This window comes from Triturus cristatus, chromosome 4_2 (assembly GCF_964204655.1).
Source record: "Triturus cristatus chromosome 4_2, aTriCri1.1, whole genome shotgun sequence".
Lineage (NCBI taxonomy): Eukaryota > Metazoa > Chordata > Amphibia > Caudata > Salamandridae > Triturus > Triturus cristatus.
The window spans coordinates 791217873-791231010 of NC_140586.1; the positions used below are offsets into that span (position 1 = coordinate 791217873).

General features: G+C 44.9%; 1 long non-coding RNA gene across 1 annotated transcript in view; it reads left to right on the forward strand.

The window, feature by feature from the left end:
• Window positions 1-8788, forward strand: part of LOC146835054 (uncharacterized) — a 46309-nt gene extending 37521 nt beyond the window's left edge. Inside the window, exon 9 of the long non-coding RNA XR_014960372.1 lies at window positions 8732-8788. This is a non-coding gene — a long non-coding RNA (uncharacterized LOC146835054). The remainder of the gene's footprint in view (window positions 1-8731) is intronic.
• The last annotated feature ends 4350 nt before the right edge of the window (window positions 8789-13138 follow it).

The following is a 13138-nucleotide window of genomic DNA, read 5'->3' on the forward strand; positions in this document are numbered from 1 at the left end:
TATCCTAGGAGTTTACCAAAACTCATTCACTACTCTGGAAGAGTTAATGGTACTGCACACAATCTACATATTTAAGTACATCACATCAGTGTCAAAGCATGACTCATTTAATCAACGCATAAGCAAAGACTGGATTCTAATCCTACTAAAACTTCACAACATGACAGGTTTTAAAACAGTTATCTGTCAGCAAATACATGATGTTACCAAATGCTTCTCTCTCAGTGATCCCAAATACACACTAACTCACAGTGTGATTCTAGACAAGCAACACTATCCCTATGAGTTTACCAAAACTCATTCACTACAGTGCAAGTGGTAAGGGAACTGCACACAATCTACATATTTCACAACTGCAATTTACTGTCAATGCCTGACTCATATAATGAAAGCATAAGCCATAACTGTCTTCTAATGCTACTAAAACTTGACAACATGACATGTTTTACAACACTTATCTGTCAGCAAATACACGATGTTACCAAACACTTCTCTCACAGTGGTTCCCAAATGCACACAGACTCACAGTGTGATTCTAGACAAACAACACTATCCCTAGTAGTTTACCAAAACTCATTCACTACAGTGGAAGTGGTAAAGGAACTGCACACAATCTACATATTTCACGACTACACTTTAATGTCAATGCCTGACTAATTTAATCAACGCATAAGCAAAGACTGGCTTCTAATGCTACTAAAACTTGACAACATAACAGATTTTAAAACAGTTATCTGTCAGTAAATACACGATGTTACCAAATGCTTCTCTCACAATCCTTACCCAAATGCACACAGACTCAGTGTGATTTTAGACAATCAACACTATCCTAGGACTTTACCAAAACTCATTCACTACTGTGGAAGGGGTAAGGGGACTGCACACAATCTACATATTTAAGTACAGCACATCAGTGTCAAAGCATGACTCATTTAATCAACATATAAGCAAAGACTGGATTCTAATGCTGCTAAAACTTCACAACATGACAGATTTTAAAACAGTTATCTGTCAGCAAATACATGATGTTACCAAATGATTCTCTCACACTGATCCCAAATACACACTAACTCACAGTGTGATTCTAGACAAGCACCACTATCCCTATGAGTTTACCAAAACTCATTCACTACAGTGCAAGTGGTAAGGGAACTGCACACAATTTACATATTTCACGACTGCAAATTACTGTCAATGCCTGACTCATTTAATGAAAGCATAAGCCATAACTGTCTTCTAATGCTACTAAAACTTGACAACCTGACTGGTTTTAAAACAGTTATCTGTCAGAAAATACACGATGTTACCAAATGCTTCTCTCACAGTGGTTCCCAAATGCACACAGACTCACTGTGGGATTCTAGACAAACAACACTATCCCTTGCACTATATCAAAACACATTTCTTCATCTAGAAGTAGTACTACATTTTAGTATAGAAACATAACATAACTCATTTCACGAATTCATAAACAATGACTGGTTTCTAATTCTACCAAAATATTAAAACTGCATAGTTATCTGTCTACAAACACATGAAAAACACAAATACCAATCACAAAATGGTTTCTACATGCACACACATTGTAGAGAAAAAAAGAACTCCCTACACTTTAGCAGGAAAAATACATTAATCTGATTAAAATCAAAATAGTCTACATACATCCCCTCACAATTAAATAACTCATCTTTCAAGTTCTTTTGTAGATTAAGGAGTATATCAATCACTCACCATATTTTCTTTTACAGAATCTCTGCAATATGCACCTCTCAGCAAAAGCAAAGAATGAAAAAGTTTCCCTTTCATTTTCCACACATATACATGTAAACATCAAATCAGAATCCTTCGCACATAAACTCAAAAGCAAACACACATTTCTATTAGTTAAACATTTCAACCCTTTCCAACTGAAATACATTTCAACCCTTCCCCCAATCTGCATTCTGCCTGTTACCATAGAAACAGGTCATGGAACACTGCACTGAGCTCACAGGTCACAAGTTCAGCACACAATGTTCCTACACAAGACAGGAAGAGTGCTTGACTTTTCAACATATCAGCTTATCATATATAATGTTCCTTACAATCTGTTTTTGTTAACCAATAACAATCATACCTTTAAAAAACAAAAATATACACCCTACCTTTCAGTGTAGAAAGTTGTTATACAACCAATGATTTCTTGTCGTTTTTCAAAAAACGTTGCTGTGCATCCGCGCACCCACCGCGAGAGAATCCGTGCATCCAACACGATAGGATGCACGCACCGTGCGCGCATTTCGCCGCTTTTAAAAAAAAAAAAAAGGGGGGGCCACAGGGGGTCCTTCCGGGACCCCCTAAGCAGATCTAGAGGGTCAGAGTATTTTCACTCTGCCCCCTTTATATCTTTTACACACTTATTCCTCTTCCATCTTCAGCCTCGCTTCTACCGAGTCAGAAAATGGCCGCCAACAGTTCCTGGTTTCGAATGTAGAGAGACGCTCAACAGCCAATTAGCATTCAGCGCGCGATCGGGAGGGTGCGCGCTCCGTTCGGGGAGGGTGCGCTTACGGTGCGGGTACGGTCCGCGGATCCTCCACGGCCATAGATATCACTAACTTTTTTACCCTAATTTTCTCAGGAACTACTGAACAGATTCACACCAAATATGCAAAAGGCACGAGTCCGAACTGAGGACTACCTCTTCGCCAAATTTGGTGTCATTCCGTTCAGCGGTTCGGGCTGTAGCTGCGACAACAGATCCTACGGGAAATTGAATGGGGAAAACGTGTTTTAGGCCCCCCCTTTTTTCTCGGCCCCCGCTTCACGGATCACCGCAAAACTTTCAGGGTAGGAGCGGAGCGGAGCTGGTCAAAAGTTTGGAGAATTTCGCGAAGGTTCGTCAATCGGCGCCAAAGATATTCCCAATAGAATGTTGAGGATTTCCTATGGAAAATAGGTCCTAACTATAACTATCTACTGGCGACCGCCAGTAGATAATATATATATATATATATATATATATATATATATATATATATATATATATATGCAAAAAAGAAGCAGAGTACTCTGGGTAGTTCTCAAGTTTAAGTGGAAAGCAGCTCCTGTATAGAGCACTCTCAACACCAGCGACACTCTAGATCTGCTCACCATATATAGCTTACCGACTGGCGGTAGTTACAACCTAGTTTCCATAGGAAAAGCATTTTTTGATTTGCTAATAACTTTGGCATCATTTGACAAAGGTTTGCGAAATTCTCAAAAAAAAAGGTCTATCCAGGTCAGCTCCTATCCTGAAAGTTTGGGGGTGATTCATCAAGTGGGGGCTGAGAAAAAAGGGGGGTCCAAAAAGGGTTTTCTCCATGTTAATTTCCATAGGATATTTTATTACAGGATTTAGCCGGAACTGCTGAACGGAATTACACCAAATTTGGCAAAAAGGTAGTGCTTGATTCAGAAAACGACTTTTGTTTTAAATGGTGTAAATTCGTTCAGTAGCTGCTGAGAAATAAAAAAAATAAAAGTTTTTATATCTGGGGCAGCGGTGGGTTCTCGCACCCTCCTGACCACGCTCTTCACTGTGATTGGGTGCCACGACACGCTAAACCAGGAAGTGTTGGCAGCCATCTTGTGACTCGGTAGAATTGAGTTACAAGAAAACAGTCAAAAAAAGATTAAAAGAGATGAAAAGGGGGCAGGGTAGAAACACCCTGACCCCCTAATCCTGCTCACGTGCCCACAAGGACCCCCAGGCCTAAAAATTATTAGTTATTTAAAAAAAAAAAGTCAGAATGAGCGCTGGGTGCGCAAATCCGGATTTAAAAAAATGAAGCGGGGCTCCCCCACTTCATTTAAATGAGCCCCCGAGTGGGGCAGGTTCCGGCGGCAATCCTATAACTATATTGCGGGGGCCTGCGGGGCCTCCGCTGCCCCGGGAACCGCCACCTCCCATGTAAATTAGGTGTGGGAGGGCACACGGCCCTCACGCATCCTCTGGGATCGCTACCTCCCCAGGGTTTGTTTAGTAATTGTTGGAGGAGCCTCTAAGGCCACCCCAAGTCCCGGGGATCGCCACCCCCCAGGGCTTTCATTAAATGTGCTGGGTGGGCCTCGCAGGCTCCCCGAAGCCCCGGGGACCACCTCCTCCCCGGGGCTTTGAAAATAGAAAGAGGGGGGTCACACAGTCCCCCTCCCGAAATGCTTGATGGCCCTGGGGATCACCACCCCCCCAGGGCCGGCTCCTGCAATGTCCCAGGGTGTGCACCCCTGGGACATTGCCGTTTGCTATGACAGGGCGGGAGCATGGCTTGCACCCTGTGATAGCAAACCCTGATTTGCTTCGTTGAAGCGAGAGGAGGAAAACCTCCTCTTGCTTCAATAAAGGAAAGGAGAATTGCTTTTGGGCAAGGGAAGCTGCATGTTAGCAGCTCCAGTTGCCCAAAAGCAGTGCTGGCTTCTGCAGGAGTCAGGGAACTGGCGGGACCGTGGGGGCATTGGGGCTCGAGTAAACAGTCAATCACACTGCTACTAAATCCTCCATCCAGATATTTATATTTGTATATCCACTCATTCTTCAATGCAAACTGCTATATATATAATACATATTTAAATAACGAACCAAATCACATTCACTGGATGATGTCATCAGTGATGTCATCAGTGATGTCATTTGAGATGTCATCAGTGATGTCACTGACCATGTCATGAATGATGTAATATGTGACATCATCAGCAGTGGATTGCAGGCGCGCAAGATGTAGTTAGGACAACTAACTATATCGGAGGAATTTCAACGGTTTTGTTCGAGTGAAATGTCCAGCTAACTATAACACCCCTAAAACCTATTGTTTTTTCAGTGAATTTCTAAGATTTTTTAAATGCTAATTCCTAACTATATCAGGCCTGAAACCTATGGTTTTTTCAGTGAATTTCAAAGGTTTTTTAAATGCTAATTCCTAACTATATCAGGCCTGAAACCTATGGTTTTTTCAGTAAATTTCAAAGGTTTTTTAAATGCTAATTCCTAACTATATCAGGCCTGAAACCTATGGTTTTTTCAGTGAATATATATATATATTCACTGAAAAACCATAGTGATGTCATCAGTGATGTCACTGACCATGTCATGAATGATGAAATATGTGACATCATCAGCAGTGCATTGTGGGGGCGCGAGTTATAGTTAGCTCAACTAACTATAACGGCGGAATTTCTATGGTTTTCTATGAGTGAAATATCCAACTAACTATAACGTCCCTGAAACCTACGTTTTTTTCAGTGAATTTCAAAGGTTTTTTAAATGCTAATTTGTAACTATAACGTCCCTGAAACCTATGTTTTTTTCAGTGAAATTTAAAAGGTTTTTTAAATTCTAATTTGTAATTATTTTCTTCTTTAAACTTATAATTTTTTTCAGTGATTTTAAAATATCACTTTATTGTCAACCTAGTGAAAATAGACAATATCCCCAGTTTTCCAGCAATAGCTTCCCAAAAAAAAAATCTGTCACAAATGAGAACAACAACTAACGGTAATAATATACAGAGTAGACGTCCCTGTGCGAAAATTAACACAAAACCACCAGTTCCCGATATTTTCAACGAGCAGCCAAATCTGGGGTGCGATCCAAAAACAGGGAATAAGCCACGTTGGCAGTAGGTATCTAACATCTGCATTTTACTGGTGTAAACCAGGACGACTACCTACAATGTGAAAGGGATCGCAGCCCAGAATCACATCTGAAGCGCAACATATGTCTTAGAGTTATTGATCACGCAGCTCAAACATCTTGAAGGCCACAACACTCAGTGCCACCAGCCTCAGCACCTCCTTCCCCCGGACCACCCCCCTCCCTACTACCACAGAAGCAGCACAGAACAGGACAGCGGACCTTCCAAAAATGGCATGGTCCCTCAGCCACACAATACTTGAATGTTGGCAGATATGTCAAGCAAATATGTGTGAAGGATGCAACTCATCCATCAATAATAAGAATGCACTCAATACCAAGTGTAGCGGTGATGTGCTGGACAGACCTCACTATACAGATCATAAACCTCTCCATCAGTACATATACTGCTGGTGCTTGTAGTGTTGTGGACAGTGGACGCAACCATGTTACATCAGAAAATCTCGGTCATGTACCTGTGTCGTCGTACCCTGTAAGCAGAAGCGCAGTGGGCTGGTCCAACGTACGCCACTCCAGCGAAGGAGTATGAATAAATAAGCCGGGGCTTCCGCCATGACTGCGGGCCTCCTCGACACAGGCCCCCTGCGAACTCAGCGGCACAGCACCGCAGACACTTATGTCTGTACAGACTTCTGCCTTCAATCTACACTGCGGACAGCAGGGATCACAATTCAGATGGAGTGGCGATTGCAGATGACACAGTCCAGTAGGCAAGACACATTGCTCCCTGTGCGGCCCACTCGGACTACGCATCACCGCAGGCTGAGTACATGCTGAGCGCCAGAGGCACCACAAGTCAATGCCACGTGGCCTTATTAAGGCAGAATTTATTAGGCAAAAGACATTGCTACCAGTGCGGCCCGCCCGGACCACGCATCATCGCAAGAGTCCAGTAGGCAACTAACTGAAACCTACACAATATCCTTTTAGTATCCTTACTTCAAGAACTTCTTTTATATCAGTTATAGCTTCACTACAATGACCAAATTCATCTTGAAAGTCCACATAAAGACTAAATGGCAGTCTACACTGCGGACAGCTGAGCTCATATTTCAAATTCAGTTTTGATGTATTAATTGCAGAGTGAACTGTACTCTATGTCCTCCGATTTTGTCAGGAGGAAGTGACAAAAAGCATTCCTCGATGTCTGAGCTGACTACTGCCTTCGATCTACACTTCGAACAGCAGGGCTCAGAATTCAGATCAAGTCGTGATTGCAGATGACGCAGTCCAGTAGGCAAGAGACATTGCTCCCAGTGCAGCCGGCCAGCACCAAGCATCATCGCTGGCTGCGCACACGCTGAATGCTTCTGATGCCCCTACCTCAGTGCAGCACAACTCTTGCACCCTTTCTGATACAATATTGTGTGTATAATTTCACATCTGCTCTGCTGTCCTACCTCAGTGTATCACAAGTCATGAACCCTTTACGATAGAATCTTTTCTGTATGATTTCATATCTGGTACCCGTCCCTTACTGCAGCACAAATCAGTGACCCTTTATAATTGAATCTCTGTGTCTGATCCAATGATTACTGTTGTACTTGTTGCTAGCACCAACCATTCCCGGAGGGTTGTCTTACAATCATCCCACACGCATCCACCACAGACATCACTGGACATCTATCTGTGTCCGTGTGTTCATTATGTATGCAACATGTTGCCCCTAGGCCCTACCACAGTACATAGTGCTCTGAACAGCGTATGCAACCATCTTACCTTTGACAGTGGGGGAAAACTTTAGTTGTGTAACTTTGTCTCAGTCATTGTACAAGTACGTAAGTAGAGACTGCATCATTAGAATACTGCAAGCAGAGTATATAGTGAATTTATAAGTGTGTGAGGATCATCACAGTGATTGTATAAGTACATATGTTGGTGCAGCCTAACTCCGACAACAAGCGTGTCTCTAATTGGCTGCCCTCCATGTGCCAAAAACTGAAACTTCAAATGTCCATGGCCCTGTATTGCTACAGCCGCAACACTCCACTGAATGTGCAATAAACATTCATGTCCACACAGATGTCTCATGTCCACAATCTTTCTTGTGTGGAACTATGGATAAATATAGGGTCAGTAACTCCCCGTACCTTCCATGTTGGCTATATTGTAGGACTTGGCTCACAGAGTGACACTTTGGCTTTTGCAACCCGATTGACGGTAGCACTCCAACACAGACACCCGCATTGCCACAGCCACTCCCTCATGGCTGGTATACACCCACACCACACCCATCCAGCACAGGCGTCACAGGACACGTGACCCTGCTAATATAAAAGACCGAGCGCACGTGCCATTTTAGAGTTTAGAATACATGGCCTCACTTCTCACTGAGTTAGTAGCGCCGCAACCACTGAGCGGGTGATGATAGGTGCACTAGTATGTCCCCTGCCATGGCCATATCAAGACTCAGTACCCAATGTGAGACCTCTTACCTTCCAGAACGGAGCTGCATGATGTGAAGGGTGCCGTGACCGCGAAAAAGTGAGCAGTGAGACCTGGGTGCACAGCGGCGGGCAGATACCTCTGGGTGGCGGGAGTGCATGTCGTGCAGCAGCCTAGATGCAGACAGGCTGCACAGCGATTTAGACATACGCAGTCGTATATACCCTGCCATTACCCTTTCTTATTGCATTTTGAATACGTTTTCCAATAGCAGTACAGTTTTTATAGTCAGCCAAATGTCCGTCGCTCCCACATCTGTAGCAAAGTAGTTGAGCATTTCTTTTTTCATACTTTGAACCCTTAAATTTACCATCAAATTTTGACAAACTTTCCTTTCTCTGTTTTGTTTATTAAAGAGGTAAGGTGTGTTGGGAGCATTGAAGCATGCAGACACGAGCATGACATTCCTCTCACAGCTCTTGGCTGCCTCGCGTCGCTTTGGGAATGTTATGTTTTGAATGTGAGAAGGTTGGGAGGTAGAAGTTAACGGGGGTTCAGTCATTCTTGCTGCTTATAAAACATGTTCTGAGGATTAAACCACATCAAGAGAATTACCGTCTGTCTTTTCATTCCTGCATACTTTCCTACAATTACTAATTCTGTACTATCTTTCAGTGCGGGAGCTTGAGGGTGCACTATGTCCCGGCACGTGGTTGGAGACACACTGGTGACACAAAGGTGAGCTGTGAAGATTTTCTCCAGTGTCACTCTCTCACTCTTCTCTCTCTTCCTCTCTCCTTTGATGGATGCATGACGCACAATCTTAACTTTCTTTTTATCTAATAGACTCTGATTCATGAATTGACGTCCCTCTCCCAACACCACCAGAGCTGAACACATGTAGAACCTGCGATGATGCGTGGCCATCCTGGCAATCAACACCCATTATTAATTGTGAGCTGAGTTGAGCACGTGTACTGAGGCTGACGAGGTTCCTTCGGCACGTGGTTGACTCTCTTTGACACACGCCAGTGGCGGAAGGTGAGCAGAGAGGCTTGTTTGCGCAGCAGCGGGCACTCACCTCCAGCCAGTGGGAGTGGACGGGGTGCAGCAGCCTGGATGCGCAGCGGCAGCTCCGGATAGTGGGAGTGCATGGGGTGCTGCAGCCTGGGTTTCGCAGCGATTGTTATACACCTCTGGGTAGTACAAGTGTATGGGCTATAGCAGACTGGGGACCATAATATCAAGAGCAGCGACAACATTATCACCGCTTTAGCGGCAGGAAACTGCCGCTAAAGTGTTAATAAGTGGCTTGATAATATGCCCTTGAGAATTCCCATGGAAGCCCAGGTTCTGGTGTGAAAGACATCAAACCTGGGCTTCTATGGGAATTCACAAGGGCATAATATCAAGCCCCTTACCACTGCTTTTGCGGCAGTTTCCTGCCGCTAAAGCGGCAATAATGTTGTTGCCGTTCTTGATAATATGGCCCTGGGTGCGCAGCAGCTGTTAGACACCTCTGGGCAGGGAAAGTGAATGAGATGCAGCAGCCTGGGTGCGCAGAGTCAAAACAGAGAATTACGCGTGTGCACTTGTATATAGTCTGCAATTACTAATTCTATAATATCTTTCAGATAACTAAACTTGAGGGTGCTGTATGTCCCGGGACATGGTTGGTGACACACCGGTGACACAAAGGTGAGCTGTAAAGATTTTCTCCAGTGCCAACACTCCCTCTCCATCTCTCTCTCTCACACTTTCTCTAATTCTCTGTCTCTTCCGAATATATGTCGTTACTACGCATTCCGTTGCAACGCATGCCTTTACCACGCATGCTTTACAACGGAATGATTTTTCTATGCATTTCCTTTACCTTGATTATTCCTTTACCACGCATTTATTTTTGGGGGGGGAGACCCCCCACCCCCCACAAGCCCCCTTTTTTTTTTTTTGCCTTTTTCACACGTCTTCGCCGACACTAAAAAAGGACTGAATCGGATCAGGAAGATGTTCCCTGAAGACGTTGCTTGCGTGGTAAAGATGGTTGTGGAAGCAATACGCGTTGTAAAGACGTTTATGAGGTAAGTGTACCGTTGTAAACGTAACGCGTAGAAAAGCCTTCGTGGTAAAGGCTGTTTCCCGTCTCTTCCTCTCTCTCTCATTCTTTCTTTCTCTCACTTCCTCTCTCTCTCGCTTCCTCTCTCTCACACTGTTTGTCTCTTTTCCTCTCACTCACACTGTTTCTTTCTCTCTTCCTTGTATCTCACTCTATCTTTCTTTCTTAATATTTCTCTCTTCCTCTCTCTCACTCATTGTCTCTCTCTCTTCCTCTCTCTCACTCTTTCTCCCTCTCTCTTCCTCTCACTCTCTTCCTCGCTCTCTCTCTTCCTCTCTCTCATACTGTTTCACTCTTTCTCTCTTCCTCTCTCTCACTCTTTCTCTCTCTCTGTCTTTCTCTCTTTCTCTCTCACACTGTTTCTCTCTCTCTTGTATCTCTCTCCGGGTGTGATGGTATTGTCTCTCCCTGCGCCGGGCTGCCATGTCTCTCCTGATCTCCCTGCAGAGTCCTTCCAAAGCACCAGTCATGGCCATTACACCAGCCCGCAACTCAGTTATGTTATGATCATGTGCAGCCAGTTGGCGCTTTATTGATCTTATTCCCTTGACTTGCAGGCGCTGTTGTTTCAGCATGCTGCCCTCAAGGCCAGAGAACACCGTGTCTTCTTCGACAGGAGCAGTGCTGCTGGACGGCCGTGCCCTGCATCTCAACCCTCTCCCTTCTCTGGATTCTTCAGGGAACTGTGTTGTCTGCGGTCCTGCACGCTGCCTGTGCACTGGCTGTGCCTCTCCTGCTGTGTCTGTTGCCTGTGCCTCCAGCAGTGGCAGTGGTGGTACTATGTTGTGCCGTCTGCATGGTGCAGGGTTTGCTGGTCTTGCTTCGCCCTGCTCCTCCTGCCCTGCCTCGTCCTCAATTTCTGGTGTTTCCTCCCCTTCTGCCACAGTTTCTTGTGTTGTTGGTTGTGTTGTGAATTTAAATGCACACATTAATTCTGTGTCCTATCTCGCATTTGTAATGCATTACAGTTTACAAATTAAAATTCACATGAGTCCTATCTGTCTTTTTCCCTCATTTCCTGAAGGACTCATCCCTATTCCACCTAGCTGTGTCTCACTGGCCCAGGTATCAGTGCATGTGACTACATCTCCCATAATGCATTTCTGGGTGTGCTGGTGGACATGTACTGGAGTTGCACTCAGGTTGACCTTCGGAGGGGTGTGAGTGGGTTGGGTATATATCAGGGGGTTTTGGCATGCATCTTACCTTGTCTGGTGTCTGGGTGTTCGTAGCTGTCCAGGTCAGCCACACCACTCACACTCTCAGGCTGAAGGGTGCTCTCCACCAGCTCCTCCAGGGGCGTTGGGTCTGTTGCTGTAGACGGCCCACCACCGGTCTTTTTGGCCTTAGCCATTCTTGTAGCCACCCTCTCCTTTTGACCTTAGCCGCATGTTGTACCACCTTTTTCTGTTGTCTTCGACTGAGCGGCGTGTCACGCCAATGGCATTTACTTTTTCCTGGATGTCACTCCATATTTTTCTTTTTCGTGCTTCTGGCATACGTAGGGAACTTTTTCCGAACAGGAGATCATGGCTTCTGACTATTTCCTGGGTGAGTACCTCCAGCTCCCTTTCGCTAGATATTTGTTTCCTCTTTCTTGGTGGCTCTTCGTGCTGCTTCTCTGTCCCCTGGGACTCCATTTATCCTGCTTTAAGTAGCTGACCTCAAATCGCCAACTCTCCTCACAGGCTCTCACTCAGCTTCTGGCTCTCACTCTGGCAATCAAGTGCAGCATGGGCAGTCACACTTCCTGGTTGTGATGTCATCATTCTGCACCTGAATTGCAAATTCCCGGATTTGCTATTCCTTAATTGCGTTCTCGGTAATCGCTAAATAATTCTGCGATTTTTTTTGGGGAATCGCTATTATTTTGCGATGTTTTACCTACATCGGAATTTGCGATTCTCAGAATGCGATTCGTGGAAAATTGCAATTTCAGAATCGCAAATTCCTTTTTACCTACATAAGATTCTTATTTGTCCACCCTCACAAGCATCTTTTTTATTTAAACTGCAACACCAGCCAATTTCTAAGGCTCCACATTTGTTTGTGGGGAGTGAGCGTGGATGGCGTACAAGCAGCTGCTGTTGGGGGATATCAGAGTACCGTTGGGTGTCTGACCTGCATCATCGTTGCCTCCATTGCATCTCTTCTCAGAGACCTGCAAACCGGTGGCCTGGCTCGTAAAAGTGCGGGCCCGAGAAGTCACACCGGAAGAGCTGCAAGCCCACCAGTGGTTGACGGTATGCTAGTGATGTGGGAAGAGGGTGCAATACCTGCTGATGTGGGGAGAGGCAGTGTGAAAGGGGTATCTCTCACAAACAGAGCTCCGGTATGTTTTCAGAAATGCCTCGGACAGATGCCAGCTGACGGACTGAATCACAAAATGGCTTTTCAATGACCATATAGTAAGACTTATGAACAGTTCGTACCCAGGCTCACAGAGGGACAACTGCAGCCCGTCCGCTCAACTCACAGAGGCAGAACTATGAGCCGTCCGCTCCCAAAGGAACAGCAGCATGCTAGCATGCAAAGGTAGACAGCTGCGAGCCGACGGACTGGCTTCTAATGGCATACCTCCAAAGTGGTGATGTTGGGCACAGGGAGCGTGAAAGAGTTATCTTCCTACTAGTGTCCTGGAGTAGAAGTCGTGCTGCCTGGCGCTCACCTGTTTCTCCTTTATTGTTAATAAATGTTAAACCTTCACTGCGTCAAAATCATCATCACACAGAGCTCCGCTATATTAAATTGCCCCCGGAACCTTTCTTTAATATTTTCACTCGATGCGAGGCACAAGATAGCTGCTAACACTTCCTGGTTTCAAGTGTTAGCAGCCAATCAGAGGACAGTTCCTGCTTTGAAGAGTTGGCAGCCAATCAGAGGCAAGCTCGTGCTCGAGAGTAAGGTACCGACCAGATATATATATATTTTTTCCCTTTAATATCTCAAAAACTACTGAACGGATT